This window comes from Aethalodelphis obliquidens, unplaced genomic scaffold (genome assembly GCF_003676395.1).
Source record: "Aethalodelphis obliquidens isolate GAN/ISIS:26980383/991018 unplaced genomic scaffold, ASM367639v1 scaffold1, whole genome shotgun sequence".
In the NCBI taxonomy this organism is placed as follows: Eukaryota; Metazoa; Chordata; class Mammalia; order Artiodactyla; family Delphinidae; genus Aethalodelphis; species Aethalodelphis obliquidens.
In genome coordinates, this window is record NW_020837945.1 from 90564385 (window position 1) to 90589206 (window position 24822).

At 37.3% G+C, this 24822-nt stretch overlaps 1 protein-coding gene across 1 annotated transcript in view; it reads right to left on the bottom strand.

Moving 5' to 3' along the window:
* The window catches only part of NAALADL2 (N-acetylated alpha-linked acidic dipeptidase like 2), a 1049119-nt gene that overhangs the window by 96561 nt on the left and 927736 nt on the right, over nt 1-24822 (bottom strand). The window lies entirely within an intron of this gene.

The window sequence follows — 24822 nt, forward strand, 5'->3', positions numbered from 1 at the left end:
AAATGGCATCCCCCAAACTCATACCTGGAATTTTCACACATGCATATGTCTCCACCACTGCACTCCAACTGTGTCTGAAAACCAGCATATGAACTACAGCTGAACTAGCAACTGCTTAATAGACTGAACGAGTCATATGCATTTTTATACATCTCAAAGGAACTTAGGGCTGGTGGCAAATGACATTGTTACTCCCCCATCCCCAAATGATATTTAATATTTACCTGGGTTTAACAAATGTCCCTACATCTTTTATAACACTGAAGCTGGCACGCAGGGAAATCTGGCTGTGTTGATGTTATTAATGCATTATGAAATGTTGTTAGTGAATGAAAACATTGTCTCGTGAAACTACACAGGGGAAATCAGCACACTAACTTGAGATGGTAAAGAATACATAAAAGAAATAACTTACAAGGAAAATGTGATGTTAAATATTCAAATCTACATATTTAACAAGGGTCAAATTCCATTTAGTATTTAAAAGTTATATTTCCCAGTTGTTTGAACAATTTATATCATGATGAAAGTACAATTCAATTTGGTTCTTCTTCTACCTGCTTGAGGAAATGTATTTCTTAGGAGTAGGAAAATGAAACACCTCTGAGATCCTTTTATTTCTTTGAGGTATTTTTCTCCCAAATGTAACAACCACTTCTCCCCAAATGTCTAAGGTACTTTTGCAGCGTTTTATCCCCATCATATGATCACAAAAATCCCGCGAAACTATCTACTTTGATTACGCTGTACTTTAGGAAAAAAGCATTGTATGCAATATGTTGATATGAATCCTGTTTCTATCCCACTCCACCCCAAGCGAATCATGCAAAGAACACCGATATTTGGAAATAAATTATTTGTAAAAGGAAGGTTTAAAGAAGATTAAAAGGCATTATGGTTTCTTTTTCCAATTTGCCCTGGAGAATAAAAACCATAAAACATACATATTTCATTTACACTTTTGGAATCTGGAAACCACACATTACAAAAGATTAAAATGAAAGAACGGGGAGGGAGGAGAAAGGCAACTTCTCTGTGTGTTGCTGAAGAAAGTTGTTTTGTTTTGGCTTTCTGAGACATTTGGCAGCTAGAACAACTGGAAATATAAACCAGTCACCTTGCTATGTCTCAAAAAGAAGCTGGCAACAAATACTGGGACTTCCAAGGCACCTGGCCTACAATAGAATGTTTCAAGTAAATCAGCTTTATTTGCAGCTTCATGAGCAAGGGGGAGATTTGTATATGCTTTGCCATGCAGTGAGAAGAGATGAGCCATACTGCATACTCTTCTTGCCCATTCTGGAATTCACTCTTATTCAGGCATGCCAAAGTAACTTTTCCTTATATTTATATAAGGCCCCATTCTTTTCAAAATGCTTTATACTCATTTCATTACCTCATTTAATTATCCTGCCAAGCCTAGAGGCAGACAGTGATAGAATTAATCCTGCATTGAAACCACTGAGTATAAACCTTACTGGGTTGTGGTCCAAGATGGTAACATAGGAAGTTCCTAAATTAACCTCCTCCCATAGATACATCGAATCTACAGCTGTACATGAAACAATTCCCTATGAAAAATCCAGCTGAGTGACTCCTACACGTTGGAGGAACAGCAAAAAAACCCACATTGAAATGAATAAGAGAGACTGAGACACACTCCTGCCATAAAACCCACCCCATCACAGTGACATACAATAGGGAAGGAACTCCCAACTCCCAATTTCTCCTTTAGGAGAAAAGGGTTTTGACCCAACATCTAGTACCCCAACTTTTAAGACTTCCATCCAAGGCTCAAACCTCCAAAACATCTAGCCCTGAAAGCCAACAGGGCTGTGTCCACGAGATATACAACACTACAGCCAACAAAGAAACAGTTCCTAATGGATTCAAGAGGACTCACTTTGGTTCTCTACCTATAGCTTAGTACAGAGGAAAATGCCCATCTCCCAGCCTTTCCCTGAAAGAGGTCTATTTGAATACTTTAAAAGTTGCTGCCTGAGGGTCATGCTTCTAATTTAGCTCTAGGGACAGAATGCAATCCTCCCTGGAGATCAGGGAAGCCAATAGATTCCATCTCAGCATTCTCCCTGTTTATTTGCATATTTCAAAAGCTGCTCCCTGAGAGTTTGGTTTCTAATTAGCCTGCATCTAGGTGTTGACTGAGATCTTCCCCTTTGGGACACTAACAGGTATTAGCATACCATCAACTACTGGGAGCCACTAAAAAAAAGGAGGAGGCTTGGACAATCACAAAGGTTTGAGATACAACTAAGAGCTAGGGCTGGGCTGAATGATAAGCTTCATATCCCACATGAGACCATTCTTCAAGAATGGAAGAAGTGGCTGTTTCATCTAATTCACAGAAACCAACACAGAGAATCCGAGAAAATGAAGAAACAAAAAAATAAGTTCCAAACAAAAGAACAAGATAAAACTTCAGAAACATACTTTAATGAAATGAAGATAACTGATTTACCTGATAAAGAGTTCAAAGTACCATCATAAATTTGCTCACCACAGTCAGGAGAACAACACATTAACAAAATGAGAATTTCAATAAAGAGAGAGAAAAATAAGGAATACCAAACAGAAATCACAGAGCTGAAGAATACAATAACCAAACTGAAAAATTCAATAGAAGGTTCAGCAAAAGACTAGATCAAGTGGAAGAAAGGATCAATGGACTTGGAGACAGGGCAGTGGAATTCATCAAATCTGAGGAGCAAAAAGGAAAAAAGTGAAAAAGAGTTAAAATAGTGTAAGGTACATATGGGACATCATCAAACACATCAATATTTGCATTATATGGGTCCTGAAGAAGAAGAAAGAGAGAAGAAAGGGGCAAAAAGCTTATTCAAAGAAATAATGACTACACCTGAAACTAACAAAATATTGTAAATCTCTATACTTCAATTAAAAAAAAAGAAAGAAAGAAAAAGGAAAACAGTAGGACTAGATCACTTTAAAAAAAAAGAAGAAAAAGAAAAGAAAAGAAATAATGGCTGAAAAATTCCCTCTCCTAGGGAAAGAAACAGACATCCAGATCTATGAATCTTGGATGGTTCCAGATGAGATGAATCCAAACAGATCCACATAGAGACACATTAATATTAAACTGTCAAAGTTAAAGACAAGGAGAAAATCTTAAAAGCAGCAAGAGAAAAAACAAACTGTTACATACAAGGAAGCTCCATAAGAATTTCAGCAGATTCTTCAGCAGAAACTTTGTAGGCTGGGAGAGACTGGGATGATATATTCAAAGAGCTGAAAGAAAAAAACTCCTAAGCTAACTAAAAATACTCTACCCAGCAAAGTTGTCCTTCAAAATTGAAAGGGAATTAAGAGTTTTCCAGACAAGCAAAACATAAAGAAGTTCATCACCTGGAGATGTCTTAGAAGATAAGTTAAAGGAAATTCTTCAAGCTGAAATGAAAGGATACTAATTAGGAATAGGAAAACATGGAAATATACATTTCATTAGTAAAGGTAAATATATAGTTAAATTTAGAATACTCTACTCTTTCATGGTGGTTGTCAAATCACTTATAAATGAAGGGTAAAAGACAAGAGTATTAAAAATGACTATAATGATAATAATTTTAATGGACTTACAAGATGAAAGGTAAACTTGACATCAAAAACAAAAAGTGGAGGAACGTGCTCTTAAACCAAGATGGCGGAGTAGAAGGATGTGCTCCCACTCCCTCTTGCGAGAACACCAGAATCACAACTAGCTGCTGGACAATCATCAAGAGGAAGACACTGGAACTCACCAAAAAAGATGCCCCACATCCAAAGACAAAGGAGAAGCCACAATTAGAAGGTAGGAGAGGCGCAATCATAGTAAAATCAAATCCCATAATTACTGGGTGGGTGACTCACAGACTGGAGAACACTTATACCACAGAAGTCCACACACTGGACTGAAGGTTCTGAGCCCCACATCAGGCTTCCCAACCTGGGGGTATGGCAATGGGAGGAGGAATTCCTAGAGAATCAGACTTTGAAGCCTAGTGGGAATTGATTGCAGGATATTGACAGGACTGGGGTAAACAGAGACTCCACTCTTGGAGGGCACACACAAAGTAGTGTGCACATCAGGACCAAGGGGAAGGAGCAGTGATCCCAGGGGAGACGGAACCACACCTACCTGCTAGTGTGGGAGGGTCTACTGCAGAGGTGGGTGGGCGGGGGGAGCTGTGGCTCACCATGGGGACAAGGACACTGGCAGTAGAAGTTCTGGGAAGTACTCCTTGGCATGAGCCCTCCCAGAGTCTGTCATAAGCCCCAACAAAGAGCCCAGGTAGGCTCCAGTGTTGGGTTGCCTAAGGCAAAAGAATCAAAAGGGAGGGAAACCAGTCCCACCCATCAACAGTCAAGTGGATTAAACTTTTGCTGAGCTCTGCTCACCAGAGTAACAGTCAGCTCTACCCACCACCAGTCGCTCCCATCAGGAAACTTACACAAGCCTCTTAAATAACCTCATCCACCAGAGGGCAGACAGCAGAAGCAAGAAAAACTACAATCCTGCAGCCCGTGGAACAAAAACCACATTAACAGAAAGACAAGATGAAAAGGCAGAGGGCTATGTACCAGATGAAGGAACAAGATAAAACGCCAGAAAAACAACTAAATGAAGTGGAGACAGGCAACCTTCCATAAAAAGAATTCAGAATAATGATAGTGAAGATGATCCAGGACCTCAGAAAAAGAATGGAGGCAAAGATTGAGAACATGCAAGAAATGTTTCACAAAGACCTAGAAGAAGTAAAGAACAAACAAACAGAGATGAACAATACAATAACTGAAATGAAAAGTACACTAGAGGGAATCAACAGCAGAATAACTGAGGCAGAAGAACGGATAAGTGACCTGGAAGACAGAATGGTGGAATTCACTGCTGCAGAACACAAAAAGGAAAAAAGAATGAAAAGAAATGAAGACAGCCTAAGAGACCTCTGGGACAACATTAAATGCAACAACATTCACATTATAAAGGTCCCAGAAGGAGAAGAGAGAGGGAAAGGACCAGAGAAAATATTTGAAGAGATTATAGTCGAAAAGTTCCCTAACATGGGAAAGGAAACAGCCACCCAAGTCCAGGAACTGCAAATCACTGAAAGCAGCAAGGGAAAAACAAAAAATAACATACGAGGGAACTCCAATAAGGTTAAGAGCTGATTTCTCAGCAGAAACTCTACAAGCCAGAAGGGAGTGGCATGATATAATTAAAGTGATGAAAGGGAAGAACTTATAACAAAGATTACTCTACCCAGCAAGGATCTCATTCAGACTTGATGGAGAAATCGAAAGCTTTACAGACAAGCAAAAGCTAAGAGAATTCAGCACCACCAAACCAGCTCTACAAAAAATGCTAAAGGAACTTCTCTAGGTGGGAAACACAAGAGAAGAAAAGGATCTACTAAAACAAACCCAAAACAATTAAGAAAATGGTCATGGGAACATACATATCGATATTTACCTTAAACATGAATGGATTAAATGATCCAACCAAAAGACACAGGCTTGCTGACTGGATACAAAACAAGACCCATATATATGCTGTCTACAAGAGACCCACTACAGACCTTGGGACACATACAGATTGAAAGTGAGGGGAGGCAAAAAGATATTCCATGCAAATGGAAATCAAAAGAAAGCTGGAGTAGCTATATTCATATCACTTAAAATAGACTTTAAAATAAAGAATGTTACAAGAGACAAGGAAGGACACTACATAATGATCAAGGGATCAATCCAAGAAGAAGATATAACAACTATAAATATATATGCACCCAACAGAGGAGCACGTCAATACATAAGGCAACTGCTAACAGCTATAAAAGAGGAAATCGACAGTAACACAATAATAGTGGGGGACATTAACACCTCACTTACACCAATGGACAGATCAGTCAAAATGAAAATAAATAAGGAAACAGAAGCTTTAAATGACACAATAGACCAGATAGATTTAATTGATATTTATAGGACATTACATCCAAACACAGCATATCACACTTTCTTCTCAAGTGTGCATGGAACATTCTCCAGGATAGATCACATCTTGGGTCACAAATAAAGCCTCAGTAAATTTAAGAAAATTGAAATCATATCAAGCATCTTTTCTGACCACAACACTATGAGATCAGAAATGAATTACAGGGAAAAAAAGGTAAAAAACACAAACACATGGAGGATAAACAATATGTTACTAAACAACGAAGAGATCACTGAAGAAATCAAAGAGGAAATTTAAAAATACCTAGAGACAAATGACAATGAAAACACGATGATCCAAAACCTATGGGATGCAGCAAAAGCAGTTTTAAGAGGGAAGCTTATAGCTATACAAGCCTACCTTAAGAAACAAGAAAAATCTCAAATAAAAATCTAAACTTGCACCTAAAGGAATTAGAGAAAGAAGAACAAACAAAACCCAAAGTTACCAGAAGGAAAGAAATAATAAAGATCACAGCAGAAATAAATGAAGTAGAAACAAAGAAAACAATAGCAAAGATCAATAAAACTAAAAGCTTGTTCTATGAGAAGATAAACAAAATTGATAAACCATTAGCCAGACTCATCAAGAAAAAGAGAGGACTCACATCAATAAAATTAAAAATGAAAAAGGAGAAGTTACAACAGACACTGCACAAATACGAAGCATCCTAACAGACTACTACAAGCAACTCTATGCCAATAAAATGGACAACGTGGAAGAAATGGACAAATTCTTAGAAAGGTATAACCTTCCAAGACCAAACCAGGAAGAAACAGAAAATATGAACAGACCAATCACAAGTAATGAAATTGAAACTGTGATTAAAAATCTATCAACAAACAAAAGGCCAGGACCAGACTGATTCACAGGTGAATTCTATCAAACATTTAGAGAAGAGCTAACACCCATCCTTCTCAAACTCTTCCAAAAAATTACAGAGGAAGAACACTCCCAAACTCATTCTATGAGGCCACCATCACCCTGATACCAAAACCAGACAACGATACTACCACAAAAGAAAATTACAGACCAATATCCCTGATGAAAACAGATGCAAAAGTCCTCAACAAATTACTAGCAAACAGAATCCAACAGTACATTAAAAGGATCATACACCATGATCAAGTGGGATTTATCCCAGGGATGCAAGGATTCTTCAATATATGAAAATCAATCAATGTGATACACTATACTAACAAATTGAAGAAAAACCATACAATCATCTCAATAGATGCAGAAAAAGTTTTTGACAATATTCAACACCCATTAATGATAAAAACTCTCCAGAAAGTGGGCATAGAGGGAAACTACCGCAACGTAATAAAGGCCATATATGAGAAACCCACAGCAAACATCATTCTCAATGGTGAAAAAAAGAAAGCATTTCCTCTAAGATCAGGAAAAGGACAAGGATGTCCACTCTCACCACTATTATTCAACATAGTTTTGGAAGTTGTAGCCACAGCAATCAGAGAAGAAAAAGAAATAAAAGGAATACAAATTGGAAAAGAAGTAAAACTGTCACTGTTTGCAGATGACATGATACAATACATAGAGAATCCTAAAAATGCCACCAGAAAACTACTAGAGGTAATCAATGAATTTGGTAAAGTTGCAGGATACAAAATTAATGCACAGAAATCTCTTGCATTCCTATACACTAATGATGAAAAATCTGAAAGAGAAATTATGGAAACAGTCCCATTTACCATTTCAACAAAAAGAATAAAATACCTAGGAATAAACCTACTGAGGGAGACAAAAGACCTGTATGCAGAAAACTATAAGACACTGATGAAAAAAATTAAAGATGATATCAACAGATGGAGAGATATACCATGTTCTTGGATTGGAAGAATCAATATTGTGAAAATGACTATACTACCCAAAGCAATCTACAGATTCAATGCAATCCCTATCAAATTACCAATGGCATTTTTTATGGAACTAGAACAAATCATCTTAAAATTTGTATGGAGACAACAAAGATCCCGAATAGCCAAAGCACTCTTTAGGGAAAAAAACGGAGCTGGAGGAATCAGACTCCCTGACTTCAGACTATACTACAATGCTACAGTAATCAAGACAATATGGTACTGGCACAAAATTGGAAACATAGATCAATGGAATAAGATAGAAAGCCCAGAGATAAAGCCACACACCTATGATCAACTAATCTATGACAAAGGAGGCAAAGATATAAAATGGAGAAAAGACAGCCTCTTCAATATGTGGTGATGGGAAAACTGGACAGCTACATGTAGAAAATGAAATTAGACACTCTGTAACACCATACACAAAAATTAACTCAAAATGGATTTGAGACCTAAATGTAAGACCAGACACTATAAAACTCTTAGAGGAAAACATAGGAGGAACCCTCTTTGACATAAATCACAGCAAGATCTTTTTTGATCCCCCTCCTAATGGAAAAAAACCCAAAAATAAACAAATGGGACCTAATGAAACTTCAAAGCTTTTGCACAGCAAAGGAAACCATGAACAATATGAATAGACAACCTTCAGAAAGGGAGAAAATATTTGCAAACGAATCAACGGACAAAGGATTAATCTCCAAAATATATAAACAGCTCATGCAGCTCCATATTAAAGAAACAAACAACCCAATCCAAAAATGGGCAAAAGACCTAAATAGACATTTCTCCAAAGAAGACATACAGATGGCCAAGAAGCAGATGAAAAGCTGCTGAACGTCACTACTTATTAGAGAAATGCAAATCAAAACTACAATGAGGTATCACCTCACACCAGTTAGAATGGGCATCATCAGAAAACCTACAAACAACAAATGCTGGAGTGGGTGTGGAGAAAAGGGAACCCTCTTGCACTGTGGTGGGAATGTGAATTGATACGGCCACTATGGAGAACAGTATGAAGGTTCCTTAAAAAACTAAAAGTAGAATTACCATATGACCCAGCAATCCCACTACTGGGCATATACCCAGAGAAAACCATAATTCAAAAAGACACATGCACCCCAATGTTCATTTCAGCACTATTTAAAATAGCCAGGTCATGGAAGCAACCTAAATGCCCATCGACAGACGAATGGATAAAGAAGAAGTGGTACATATATACAATGGAATATTACTCAGCCATAAAAAGGAATTAAATTGAATCATTTGTTGAGACTTGGATGGACCTAGAGACTGTCATACTGAGTGAAATAAGTGATAAAGAGAAAAACAAATATCGTATATTAACGCATGTATGTGGAACCTAGAAAAATGGTACAGAAGAACCAGTTTGCAGGGCAGAAGTTGAGACACAGATGTAGAGAACAAACGTATGGACACCAAGAGGGGAAAACCACGGAGGGGTGGTGATGGTGGTGTGCTGAATTGGGCGATTGGGATTGACATGTATACACTGATGTGTATAAAATTGATGACTAATAAGAACCTGCAGTATAAACAAACAAACAAACAAAACAACTAATACTAAACTTTCTTTGGGTTATTTATATGAAATATGTTAATAGAAATTTTTCAGACATTACATGAAATTTCTAAAAATCTTATGTGTTCTGGTATTATAAGTCATAATTCTAGTTATTACTTTAAAATGTATATCTCAGAAATAACAATTCTTCGTCAATTGCATTATTATGAACTTTCATCAAATCTTTAACCGTGGTCATTTTTAAGTCTTTTGTCATTTACAGACATTTCTGGGTGTATTCTGATACTTTTGCAAAAATGTTTCTATAAAAGGGTTTCATCTTCAAGGAATTCATGGAATAGTCTCTGACAAGTACAGGTTTCTGGTAAACGACTATACTGCTGAACTGAGTGAATAAGCATTTTCAGAACTCTAATGGAAAACTGATGAATTCATAAAAGTGCTAACAAAAGATCAAGATAAAAAAAAATTAATTACATGGGACTGAGTGGACTGATGAGGATGATTATAATTTTTGTGACTTTCTGTTTGAATAAAAAGAAAAAAATACCACAAGGACTCAGAGGCAAAAAGTATACAAATCTATTTTCAATGCAAAGTAAAGGACCTATTACAGTGGAAGATTACTGGACTGAATTTCAATATTATGACATAGTATTAGTGTCTTTCATGTTTGGTAACTGCAATCATTGTTACTTTTGTTGTGGTCATCCATTTACAATGCTTGGTGTCAGTTTATTTATCTCTTGTAAAAATAAAATATAGTGTGTGTGTGTGAAAAAAAAGTGGAGTAATGTGAGAGTAAAAATATAGAACATTGGTATGTTTGAACCTAAGTTATTATGAACTTAAAATGGACTGTTATAAACATAAGATGTTTTATATGAACATAATGGTAACCACAAAGTAACAACATATAATGGACACACAAAAGATAAAAAGAAAAGAATCTGAGCACACCACTACAGAAAATCATCAATTCTCAAAGGAAGAGAGAAAGAGAATAAGAAAGGGACAAAAGAATTACAAAAGAGCCGGAAAACAATGAACAGAATGTCAAGAGTAAATCCATACTTATCAATAATTACTTTAAATGTAATTTGACTAAATTCTCCAAAGAAAAGACATAAAGTGGCTAAATGGATAAAAACACAATAGATGGTTCAACATGTGCAAATCAATCAATGTGCTCTACCACATCAACAAAAGAAAAGACAAAAACCACATGATCATCTCAATAAATGCAGAAAAGCATTTGATATAATTCAACATCCATTCATGATACAGACACTTATGAAAGTGGGTATAGAGGGAATGTATCTCAAAATAATAAAAGCTATTTAGGACAAACCCAGAGCCAATATAACACTCAGTGGTGAAAAGCTGAAAGCCTTCCTGCTAAAATATGGAAAAAGACAAGGATGCACACTCTCACGACTTCTCTTCAAAGTAGTATCGGAAGTCTTAGCCACAGCAATCAGATAAAAAAAGAAATAAAAGTTACTCAAATTGGTAGGGAAGAGGTAAAATTGTCATGATACGCCGATGACATGATACTATAGGTAGAAAACCCTAAAGGCTACACACAAAAACTGCTAGAACTGATAAACGAATTCAGCAAGGTAGCAGGGTACAAGATTAACATACAGAAATTGGTTGCATTTCTTTACACTAACAATCAAATATTAGAAAGGGAATGTAAATAAATAATCTCTTTTAAAATCACATTAAAAAAAGTATTTAGGAATAAACCTCACTAAGCAGGTAAAAGAATTGTATGTTGAGAACTACAAAACATTAATAAAGGAAGTTGAAGATGATTCAAAGAAATGGAAAGATACCTCATGCCCTTGGATTGGAAGAATTTATATTGTTAAAATGGCCATGTTACCCAAAGCAATCTAAAGATTTAATGCAATACCTGTTAAAATACCCACAACATTTTTCACAGAACTAGAACAAATGACCCTAAAATTTATATGGAGCCACGAAAGGCCCAGAATTGCCAAATCTTGAGGAAAAAGAACAAAGCTGGAGGCATAACCCTCTCCGACTTCAGACAATACTACAAAGTTAGAGTAATCAAAACAGCATGGTGTTGGCACAAAAACAGATATACGGATCATGGAACAGAATACAGAGCCCAGAAATAAACCCACACACCTATGGACAATTAATTTTTGACAAAGGAGCCAATAATATACAATAGGGAAAAGACAGTGTCTTCAGCAAGCGGGGTTGGGAAAGTTGGACAGCCCCATGGAAATCAATGAAGCAAGAACACATCTTCATGCCATACACAAAAGTAAACTCAAAATGGCTTAAAGACAAATATAAGACAAGAAACCATGAAACTCCTAGAAGAGAATATAGGCAAAATATTCTCTGACATAAATTGTACCGATGTTTTCTTAAGTCAGTCTCCCAAGGCAGTAGAAATAAAAGCAAAAATAAAGAAATGGGACCTAATCAAACTTATAAGCTTTTGCACAGCAAAGGAAACCATAAATGAAACAAAAAGACAACCTACAGATTGGGAGAAAATATTTACAAATGATGTGACCAACAAGGGCTTAATTTCCAAAATATACAAACAGCTCATACAATTCAACAACAACAAAAAAACAACCCAATCAAAAAAATGAGCAGAGACCTAAATAGACATTTCTCCAAAGAAGACATACAGTTGGCCAACAGACACATGTAAAGATGCTCAACATCTCTAATTATTAGAGAAATGCAAATCAAAACAACGAGGCACCACCTTATACCAGTCAGAATGGCATTATTAAGAAGTCTACAAGTAACAAATGCTGGAGAGGGTGTGGAAAAAAGGGAACCCTCTTACACTGTTGGTGGAAATGTAAATTTGTACAGCCACTATGGAAAACAGTATGGAGGTTTCCTAAAAAACTAAAAATAGAGCTGCCATATGATCCAGCAATCCCACTCCTGGGCATATACCCAGACAAACCTATAATTTGAAAAGATACATGCACCCCTATGTTCACAGAAACACTATTTACAATATCCAAGACACGGAAGCAACCTAAGTGTCTATTGACAGATGAATGGATAAAGAAGATGTGGTACATATATACAATGGAATATTATTCAACCATAAAAAAGAATGAAATAATGCCATTTGCAACAACATGGACACAAATAGAGGTTATCATAGTAAGTGAAGCAAGTCAGAAAGAGAAAGACAAATACCATCTATCATTTTTATGTGGCATCTAAAATACAATTCAAATGAACGTATCTATGAAACAAAAACAGACTCATAGACATAGAGGACAGACTTGTGGTTGCCAAGGGGGAGGAGGAATAGAGGAGGGAAGGACGGGGAGTTTGGGATCAACAAATACAAACTATTATATATAGGATGGATAAACAACAAGGTCTTATTGTATAGCACAGGAAACTATATTCAATATCCTGTGATAAATGATAATGGATAAGAATATGAAAAAATATATAAATATAAAACTGATCACTTTGCTGGACAGCAGAAATTAAACACAGCATTGTGCATCAACTATACTTCAATAAAATTTTTAAAAAAAACAAAGTATCACTTCATCTTTAAGGGTCCACAGAAACTGAAAATGAAGGGATGGACAAAGATATTTCATGCAAATGGAAACCCAAAGAAAGCAGGGGTAGTTATACTTATTTAAGAGAAAACAAATGGGAGACAAAGAAAGTCATTATATAATGATGAGTCAATTTAACAGGAGGATATAACATGTAAATATTTATGCACCCAACATAGGAGCATCTAAATATATAAAGTTAATATTAACAAACCTAAAGGGAGAAATAGACAGCAATTCAAAATAGTAGTGGGATAAAAAGCAAAAAAAACAACAAAATATTAAGGGGCTTCTATATCCTAGTTTCAATAATGAATATATCATTCAGACAGAAAATCCATAAGGAACCATTGGACTTAAACTACCCATTAGACAAGATGTACCTAATACATATTTACAGAACACTCCATCCAACAACAGCAGAATATACTTTCTTCTCAAATGCACATGGAACATTCTCCAGGATAGATAATATGTTAGGTCACAAAACAAGTCTTAATGAATTTGAGAAGTTTGAAATCAATCCAGCATCTTTTCCAACCACAATGGTATGAAACTAGAAATCAATGACAAGAAGAAAACTGGAAAATTCACAGATATGTCAAGATTTGGGGTGGTGAAGTATCTCATTGGCTCAAGAAGCTAAGGTCCATGACATTGGCAACTCTGTGATCCTTGACAGCAAGAACTGTGGGGGGTCCTTAGTACCTGCAAGGACTGTTGGGATCCTCAGCAAGAAATCAGGGCAGGTTGTGGTGTACACATGCTTGAATGCAGGGTTGGCTGCAGGTGCCTGCATGATGGCAGGGGCTAGCTATAGGCACACCCACATTGGCAAGGGCCCGGAGCAGTGGCAGGGGCTAGGGGCAATTGTGGGTACATGAGCAGCTACAGGACTCATGTGGCTGTAGAGGCTAGTGCACAGTGGTGGGGTCCAGTGACAGAAGTTGGTGTCACAGCATGTAGGTTTGAACTATAGGGGCTATCTTCAGGATAAGATGTAGCATGTAGGTTTGAACTATAGGGGCTATCTTCAGGCACAGGTAGTGGTACAGGCTTGGGTTAGGAGTCAGGACCGGCTCCCAGTACAGGGGCAGCTGTGAGGGCCTTGGTGGTCAGCGTGTACTCATGCGGCTGCAGGGGCTAGTCATGCGTGAGCACACAACAGCAGAGGATGGTACTGGGAGTTGGGGTCAGTGGTGTGCAGGTGCACAGCTACACAGGGTCCAGCTGCTTGAATGAGTGGAGGTGTAGGCCAGTGACAGGAGTTGGGATCAGGTCCTTTGTGCAGTGCCCTGAAAGGCTGGGGAAGCTGGTCACTCATTCTGTTCTCTATTTTCCTACAAAGAGAACTATCTCTGGCCAGGAAGTTCCCTCTTGGCTCTAAGCAGGGCCAGCCTGGGGGATGGAGTGATACAGGCAAAATGTGTTATTTGTGTGTGGTTATTTTCAGGTTATTTTGCTCCACTATGTGCTAAAGCTTCTTAAGTGGACTCCTGAGGTTTCCCAGTGCTATTTTCATTGAGATAGCTGTCTAATTGTTGTCTTTGTGGAGAGATGGAGGCTGGTATCTCCTACTCTGCCATCTTGGTGATATCACTTCCCTGAGCTATCTGAAATTCCATTATAATAACTTCACAAGCACACCATCTGCCTCAAGAACACTGAGTCCTTTTTTCTTCACTCTTTGTGGACCATCCTACCTATGATCAGAGGGTAAAAGAAGAATACATTAGAATGAAAAAAAAAATATTTTACAGAAGTAAAAGTGTTCAAAAAATTCAAAGGATTATACTAAGAAATGAGTTAATGAACACCACAACGCAAAACTTTTCCTCTCATTAAATACTATTGACGTCTCTAAAATTACTGGTTTCATAGGTGTTAGGCTAGATCAGGTTGTTGAAAGAGAATAATTACTAATAGAGACTTCTTTTAGATTTTACGAGTAATAAAGGCAAATCATAGTTATCCCATATAAAAGTTTCGCTTCCTTCAGCTTGAAATATTTTGGGTTGTGTTTAAAGGTTCAAAAGAGTGTTTTCAGAAATTTAATAAAGGGAAACATATATACACACATATACTTTTTTCTTATACTGTGTAAATAACAATCTGTTGCCTTGTTGGCAGGTATTTTTATAGTTTCTGACTTTGTCACAAATCTTTCCCTTACTGCCAGTCTAGAGAGACAAAAAAAAAAAAAAAATTATTTACTAAACTCTGAATGTATAACTAGAGTCATTCTCCACCCACCCCCTCCAACTCACTTATTGTATCTCATTGACCAGTATGATGACTGTATTGGCAATAAATATATTAGATGAATTTACTAGTTAATACATGAATACTGCAATTAGACATAAATAGGTTCACTAAAGCAAAACCATAGATTACCAAGGCTCCATAAGGTAATTTCTTTTTAATTACAAGCAGAGACACTCTGTAAACGTGTGTTTTGTTCCATTTTTATCATTCAAAATTAAAGTAACCATGGTTTATACCTCATCCCTAAGCTGTTAAGTTAAACTATCATTGTGGGATTGTTTCTACGTCTTTAGTCAGACTTAAAATGCAGTATCGCCGCACTCTAGAAGGTAGCACTGTGACATAATCCTAACACCTGTTTTATAGGTTAGTGTGAGAAAGAAATCGAGAGAGACTGGATCTCTATGGCATGGTGTGACATAATATGACAAATAGTAGATGAATCACGAACCATCCCACTAGTAGTTATTGAGCCTTTATTGTGTGGTCATCATTGTGCTGAGGGAGAAAAGAGAAATATAAAACAGTTTCTCCTCTTATGACTTACTTTTCTGTTAGAGACAAGTCTTGCCACTTTTACACAATAGGAAAATGAAATTAACAGTACAAAATTAGAAAACATGAATCTTTTGTTTGCCTAGAAAGCACCATTATCTACTCCACTTTTAACACACCATGGGCTTATCACACATGCATATTTTTTGGGCTTAAGCATCTAGAGTGTAAAAGGAGAAGGATATTCCAGACATGGGGAACAAAATGATCCAAAAACCTTGGGGTAGAAAGAAGCATAGACTGCTTAGAGAAACATGAAACAACCGGTGTGAGTGGAGTGGAGTTTTTGGTTAGTGGGAAGCAACTTAGCATGTGGGACAGGGAGTCAGAAAACCCTAAAACTCAGCCGAGGCATATGGTCACAATTCAGTGATCTGTAGGGAGTCCTGCCCCCTTCCCTCTGCTTTCAGAGCAGAGGTATCATCTGATAAATTACGGCCTGCTGAGAGTCTTCATGATGTGATTTTGTGGTGCATGGTGCCCTTCAGGCTGTTCTGTTCATCCTGAAGTGACCTGACTCTGTTTTATATCCCTTTATAGTATAATAGAAAAGCCCCTATTTAGCAAAAAATGCCCTGTGGATAAAAAACTTCAGGGCAGCCAGCCATGGGCAGGGGGACTCAGTGGATCTCTCTGGAGATGAGCAGAGGTTACCAGTCTCTAGGACCCCTTTCCAGAGCTGGGATGTCAGTAGGGGAGAGGAAGCAAGGAGATACTCCTGACATACCCAGCCAGTTTAACCAGCAAAAGGAGAAATTAAATGGTACTACACAAAATTAATGCACAAAATCTATGTACCTCTAATATGGCTAAAGTTTAGTATTAGAACTCTAATTATCTCTCATCTGGAATACTCCACAAGCTCCCTAGTTGATCTAAATGTCTCCTGTAACTCATTCTCTACATTATAGCTAGAGCTATGCAGTTACTTATTCAAAATATATTTCGCATGCGCCTCCCAAAATACAGAATTGCCTGTGCCACTTCCTTTCTATTGCTCCTTTTTAGCTTTGAGAAAATTGATGGTATCCAATGCTCAACTCAAAAACCTATAATCTGGCAAGTCTATTTATGGAAAAAAATGACTTGAAAATAAAACTTTCTTAGAAAATCAAGGACTTATATATCCCCACAAAAAGTATCACTTCATATCAAACCCACACATCAGAGAAACCAGTAAGCAAAACTTAAATGCTACAACTGCTCCCTCAACCCTAACAGGGTCTGCCCTGTAAAGGTTGCATATGGAAGTAGAGACACACAATCACCTTGGAAGAAACTTCCAGTTGTTGCCAACTAATTTAATTTTTATTTTATATTGGGATATAGTTGATTCACAACATTATGTTAGTTTCAGGTGTACAGCAAAGTGGTTCAGTTATATATATACATATATCCATTCTTTTTCAGGTTCTTTTACCATATAGGTGATGACAGAAGACTGAATAGAGTTCCCTGTGCTGTATAATAGGTTCTTGTTGATTATCTATTTTATATATAGAAGTGTGTATATGTTAATCCCACATGCCTAATTTATCTTGAGGGCTCCTTTCTGTGGAGTTCATTTTTTTTTAATTAATTTATTTTATTTATTTATTTTTGGCTGTGTTGGTCTTTGTTGCTGCGTGCTGGCTTTCTCTAGCTGAGGCGAGCGGGGTCTATTCTTCCTTGCGGTGTGTGGGCTTCTCATTGCGGTGACTTCTCTTGTTGTGGAGCACGGGCTCTAGGCACATGGGCTTCAGTAGTTGTGTCTTGTGGGCTCTAGAACGCAGGCTCCGTAGTTGTGGCGCATGGGCTTAGTTGCTCCGTGGCATGTGGGATCTTCCCAGACCAGGGATTGAACCCATGTCTCCTACATCGGCAGGCGGATTCTTAACCACTGAGCCACCAGGGAAGTCCCTCTGTGGAGTTTTGATGAGATGTTTAGGAGGCCTTGTCAAAGACCTTGTTTCCACTGTTCTGCACACACATTTGTGAAGCTCAATAGTAGCGGGGAGAAAAAGATGGGAATATTGTTATAGAATCCCTAAGCTTCCAGGAAAGAAATGGTTCAAGACCCCACCCTTTCCTTCTTAAGATTTCAGCGATATTAGACTAGTTTTGATGGGCTGAGGTAGTCTCAAATGAAATTTACTGATAGCAAAGGTTTTGAAAAATCAATGAAGAATTCCAAAAGCTACTGAGAGGAAAATTCATTTTAAGGAGAAGAACGATTTTAATCAAGGAAAATATATGGGATATTTTGTTCCTAAAATTTGTGGCTTTTCTCACGAACTCCTTGTGACTGATCCTGTCTGGCCCATGGGCCTAGTGCAGAAACAGTGCATGTGAAGGTAAAGACCTATGTTAGCAAGAGTGGTAAACTTGGAGATCCAGCATTGTTGTGCAGTGCAACACCCAAGGCTCTGGATACCACAGGAAGAGAGAGTCCTTTTCTCTCCAGCACACTGAGAAACTACTTTTTCAGTCACCACGTCTCCTACAGCTGCCGAGGGCTGAGCAAGAATTCCAGGACACGAGGTTTGGGGGCTGATATGTGTTTTCACTGCAGAGCTGCTGCAGCTGACAAACCATGCAAAAGCTCGCTGGATCCCTTGGATATGGTGGCAAATTGATGGAATATGAATTAAAGACAGGAGGTATATAGGTGGTATGTCTCCACAGCGATTTAATTTGATGATTAAAGACATGTCCCCTAATTTGTTTCCTAAACAGATAAAGGTATATTTTTTTTACAAAGGCACACTAACCACCTGTGAATGCCAGGGCATTAAAGAACCAAGAAGGCCGCCTCTGCTAGCAAGAAACTAATTGACGAGTAGTACAAATTCCCTGATTCTATCCTCCTTTCCAATCTCTGCTCCTGCTGGAAGCCCATCCCCTCTCTGTGTTCTCAGTCTAAACTCTGACCACAGAAGTTTATCATGAGCCTTACTTTGGCTTCCCCCAGAAATTTTGTTTGACACAAAATTTGAGTACAAGTAGTTCACTGAGAGATGAGGGTAACAGAATGAGGAGAGACAAGAAAGGGAAGACGGCCTATAGAAGGCATTTGGTCAAGTCACCTACCACTGTGGGTGACCAGAGCTTAACCCTGTTGGGGCAAACCTGAGAACCAGTATAAATTAGGTTCCTCAGAATTTTCTCTTAAAAAGAGTAAGGGATCTGGGTTTTGTTTCTCCAGCTCCCATTAGTCATTGGATGAGGGTTGCTTCATGGAGTTGTTAAATCTTTAACCATCTGGACTGTTGTCCATGGCTGAAGAGAGCCTTAGGCAAAGAAATGGAAATCTATCACTAAAATAGAATGCTTACTTCCTATTCCCAGACCACAAAGTATCTGATATATATTTTTTTAACGTTAAGGTATCTTTTCTCTTTCAGTGACTGTTATCACCCATTTGTTATTAAATTGTAGCATAGAAAACATATTTACAGATTAATTTGGAAATAATCAAGTTACTGGTATTTTTAGTGATTATTCTCTAGTGCATTTAGTCATAGTTTTGACTCTATAACCCAGTTGTATTTTATGTTAGTTGTGTTGTTCTTGGACAGGAACCACTGTATATTGATATAGCTTAGCTCACTGAAAAAAGACACTTTAAGATACCAAATTTTATTTTATACCATGTTTAGTAGTAATTTGCAAAGAGCTATATGTATGTGTTGACTGACAAAGTAAAAAGTATCTTTATTATATTTCACTAATAAGTAACTTCAGCACAGTATTAATAATAATAATAACAATAGCAGGTAATATTTAGGAGCGCTTGCCATGTGTCAGGCATTATTCTAAATTGTTTACATGAATCAATTCATTTAATTCTCACAATAGCCTTATTCTATTTTACAGATGAGAAAACAGAGTATTGCTCAGTTAAGTAACTTTCCCAAGGCCACTTAGGTAGTACTTGGTAATTCTGAGATTTGAGGCCAAACATTTTGGCTGCAGAATATGGACTCTTAACACTAAATTGCATTTTTTTTCTTTCCTTTCCAATCCCTCCAAACTAGGAGGGATTCAACAAGTTAACAAATCAGGAATACCGGTGGCCACTGAGACATTTACCCAACCTGAATACGTGATTCGAAGAAATAATCATTGGCTGATTATACCTACCAGGCATACTTAAAATCAAGACCACAAGTAAAGACTATCAGGAATTATAACTTTCGACACTTGTCAATTCTCATGCTTTCCTGAGCCTAGAAAAATGGATGTAGAGATTTATGAAATAAAAAGTTTTTCTGAGATGCCCTTAGCAAATTAAATATTTTCTCATTTTTCTTACAAGAAACAGCATTGATTAGATAAGTATCAAATGCAACTGGAAGAGTGAGGGTAATAAACAAGGAGGATCAGCTCGTGTGCATAATGAATGGTATCTATCTTAGGAGACTGTAAGTTATTATTACTCCAACTTTGAGTTCTTTGAACAAGCCTTAGGGAAATACTTTAAAACTTGAACTAAAACTTTAAAACTTGAGTAAAAATACTTTAAAACATGAACGCTTACCAAACAGTTATCCGTGATAACCCATCCATCCATATTCATACAGCTTGAAGGCATTTCTAGTATTAAATCAATATTTACTGGGCACTGCTAATATGTCAGAGACTATGTCAGCTGCTGGGGATTTTCAGGCTTTTCTCATGAGAGGAAATAGATATTGACTATAATTATTTAATAGTTAAATGCTATATGGTGCTATGAAAAGGTATTCAGGGATGCTAATGCATCTGAGGGAATCGGGAAAGGCTTCCTTGGGAAAATTCCTTCTGTGGGGAAGGCACTGTGCTGGACTGTATATCCTATAGGAAAAATCAAAAGCAGATTTTATGCAAAGCATGTGCTGTACCATCAGCTTACACAGGGTTGCTTAGTTGAATTTTACATATCTTCACGATAATAACAAAATTAAAATGTTAAAAAATATATTTTATTGTTTATCTTGCGTGTATTTCATTAAAGTTTCTTTGAAAGAAAAATTCACCTCTTTGGGTAGGCAGAGCTAGCTACCCTTCTTCAGCTCTCCCCACATCCCTAACACAACAGAAATCAAATTCTCCGTTGTTGCAGGTAACGCTAACAGCTCTGGCGTGGCAAACAGGGTAGGGGTTGTTTATTTTTAAAAGGGTAATTGTATGTTTACTAAATCATGTACTTGGTAAATTATCCAAAGTAATTAATCATGGGCAGAAAGATTAGAGAATTGATTTAGCAGAGTTTGTAATAATGCAAAAGAAACATGCATCAAATATACATAATGCAATAAGACAGAGAGGCCAATGGTTTCCTATTTATAGCTTATTTTTAGCGACTGTCTTTTCAGAGCATAATGCTGGATATCTGTACATGCAAAATAACATGGTTTTAGTTTGCTCTTTAAGAATTTAATAAAACAGTGCTTCAGTAAAGGATAAAGACAGCATTTCTTCTTAACACTCAATCATTAAACAAAGGATATTTTGGCTGGAGAGGGTGTAGAGAAAAGGGAACACTCTTGCACTGCTGGTGGGAATGGGAATTGGGAATGGAGAACAGTATGGAGGTTCCTTAAAAAACTACAAATAGAACTACCATATGACCCAGCAATCCCACTACTGGGCATATACCCTGAGAAAACCATAATTCAAAAAGAGTCATGTACCAAAATGATCATTGCAGCTCTATTTACAATAGCCCGGAGATGGAAACAACCTAAGTGCCCATCATCAGATGAATGGATAAAGAAGATGGGGCACATATATACAATGGAATATTACTCAGCCATAAAAAGAAATGAAATTGAGCTATTTGTAATGAGGTGGATAGACCTAGAGTCTGTCATACAGAGTGAAGTAAGTCAGAAAGAAAAAGACAAATACCGTATGCTAACACATATACATGGAATTTAAGAAGAAAAAAAAAATGTCATGAAGAACCTAGGGGTAAGACAGGAATAAAGACACAGACCTACTGAAGAACGGACTTGAGGATATGGGGAGGGGGAAGGGTGAGCTGTGACAGGGCGAGAGAGAGTCATGGACATGTACACACTAACACGTAAGGTAGATAGCTAGTGGGAAGCAGCCGCATGGCAAAGGGATCGGCTTTGTGCTTTGTGAAAGCCTGGAAGGGTGGGATAGGGAGGGTGGGAGGGAGGGAGACGCAAGAGGGAAGAGATATGGGAACATATGTATATGTATAACTGATTCACTTTGTTATAAAGCAGAAACTAACACACCAGTGTAAAGCAATTATACCCCAATAAAGATGTTTAAAAAAATAAATAAATAAAATAAAAAAAAGGATATTTTGGTAGTAATGGATTCAATTCTGTATGAAGTCAATTATTTAGTTAATAGATTAATATTATCATTTTGATATAAAGTAATATAATCACTTCCTTCTGTACATTCTAGTTAAAAAAAAAAACAAGAAAAAGTAAAGTAAACCTCCATTCTACTATAGATTTGAACATTGGGTAAAACTTTACTTTTCTAAAAATAGTATTTTTAGAATATTGTTCTATTTTTTTCACAAAAATATTAACATAGAAATATAATGACATCATGTTTCCATAATGTAGAGTCAATAAGGGCAATAGAGAAAGGTAGAGATATGAGAATGCAAAAATAAATCAATTATTCTTTCGAACTTGCTGTTTCTACTTAGAGATGCTTTGAATGATGGTCAAAATATATGTGACCCTTACTGTATGCAAGTATATTATTAATGCAGTTTCTTTTCTGGCTGTAAATGCAATAAATGTTGTCGTAGACTACATCCTACAGAGTGAGACTTGACATTTTAAAAATAGTGAAAAAAATAGTAAAAAAAAAAAAAAAAAAAACCCACAATAGCTTTAGATCCTTTGATTTGTGATTATACTCCTGAGAAGTTTCTCATGCCAACTTTCTCTGAACTAGATGCTACTGTTCAGTTGAATCCAAATATATATATATATATGTACCAATAAATAAGGACTTGCACAAAGAGAGAACACAGTCTTGTTCTAGAATTTCCATGATTTTTCTCTCCTTTGCAAGACAGGACTCTTATAGCTCCTTGATTCTCAAACATCCCAGGATGTCCCCCAGAACAACACAGACCAACAATTCAATAATTTTTTAATATTATTATCGTTAACCAGGGTGATATGATCTTTAATTTTATAAGTAATTAATTCTAGAACACTTTATCTTAGAGATATTTATTTTGAACAAGCGCTTATATAAAGCACCTACAATTCAAGAGTCCTGGAGTAAGTGCTAACAAGGTGAAGCAGTTCTTGTAGTCAAGGGGTTTATGGGTTGGAAGCCAAGATATTAGCAAAGAAAAACAAAAAGAGCATTCAAAGTGATATATCCAAAAGTCAAATGAGTAAAGCAATGACAAGAAAAAACAGTGATCATTATGGACAGCAAGAGCCCAAGAACACTTCTTGGAGATTTCACTTCTTTTGGACCTTAAGAAAGTAGACAATTTAGAGAGGTAGGGAAAACTGAAGGCAGCACTCTCAGCAAGATGAAAAGGCAAATGCAAGTTCTGATTCCAAACACTATGTCAGTTTTGATGGAAGGAGGATTCTTTTAAAGGAGAAAAGGAAAATAAGGTTGGAGGAGAAGACTATATTGTAAGAGATCTCTGTTCTTGTTAATGAGTTCCTTACAAAGGAGAAATATTCCATTTACATTGAGATGTCTTGAAAAGCTGAAAAAAAAAAAAAGCTTTTTTTTAAAAGAAACAATATATGATTAATAATAAATTAATCTGGAAAAAAGCTGATACCATTCTAAAGCCTGATCTGGAAAGGTAAAAATAAGGTTTTCATTTCTTCATTTCATCTGATAATTGGTAATTTGTGTTTCCATGTTGCCACCATCACCTAAGATCATAGTATTGGAATGTATGTTGTTAAAAACATGATGACCTTCAATTTGGAATGTATAGATTTATTCCTTGCACCTCTATCGGTCTTGGTTCCCTTATCTGCAGGACCTTATTCTCTTGAATTTTAAAAGTCGTGGTTGGTTATTGAGGAGTACTGAAAGTATTGAGGGATTTAATCCAATAACAAAAGTTTGGGGCTGTCTAAAGAGCTTATTGTGGCTATTCTGTAGAAGCTGAACTGGATTTTAACCAACCATCATGTTTGCCATGACAAACTCCATGTTTTGTGGGCAGCTCACTTCCATAGATGCTGTGAACTTATTAGCGTACCATGGACTGAAACCTCCTACCCTGACTAGGGACGAAAATAACCACTTGCATAAGTTGTCTCACGACACGCCTAGAGCCTGTGCTCTGCAACAAGAGAAGCCGACGCAATGAGAGGCCTGCACACCGCAGCGAGGAGTGGCCCCTGCTCGCTGCAACTAGAGAAAGCCCATGAGCAACAGCAAAGACCCAATGCAGCCAAAAATAAATAAATAAAAAGAAAATTTAAAAAGGAGGTCCCTGTTGTGAGACAACTTATGTAACACATAATTGACAAGCTGCTTCCAAAACCAACCAGAAGAATTTGGGAGGGGTCAAAAAGAGGGAGGAGACGCCAGCCCATAATATGTCCAGCCAACCTCCTAGAAACCCTCGCTCTGTAATCCATCTTGAATGAGAGATGTGCACGCCACCAAGAAGGGCCCTGAGTCAAAACAAATATGGGCATGAGTAAGATGAATGGCCAGAGACAACCTGGAGGCTAACCCCATCTCCATAAAACCCAAAACTGCGAGCCACCAGGCAGGGCAGTTCTCCTGGGTTCCCTTACCCTGCTGCTCTCCACTCGAGCATCACTTTCCAATAAAGTCTTTTACTTTGTCAGTACATGTGTCTCCTCGGACAATTCATTTCTGAATGTTAGTCAAGAGCCCACTCTCAGGCCCTTGAAGGGGTACGTCTTTGGTAACAAACTGAGCAGTCTCTTCCACAAGGAGGAGAGCTTGTGTAAAGACTGGGGTTCAGTGAAGCCTGTCACTAGTTGCTGA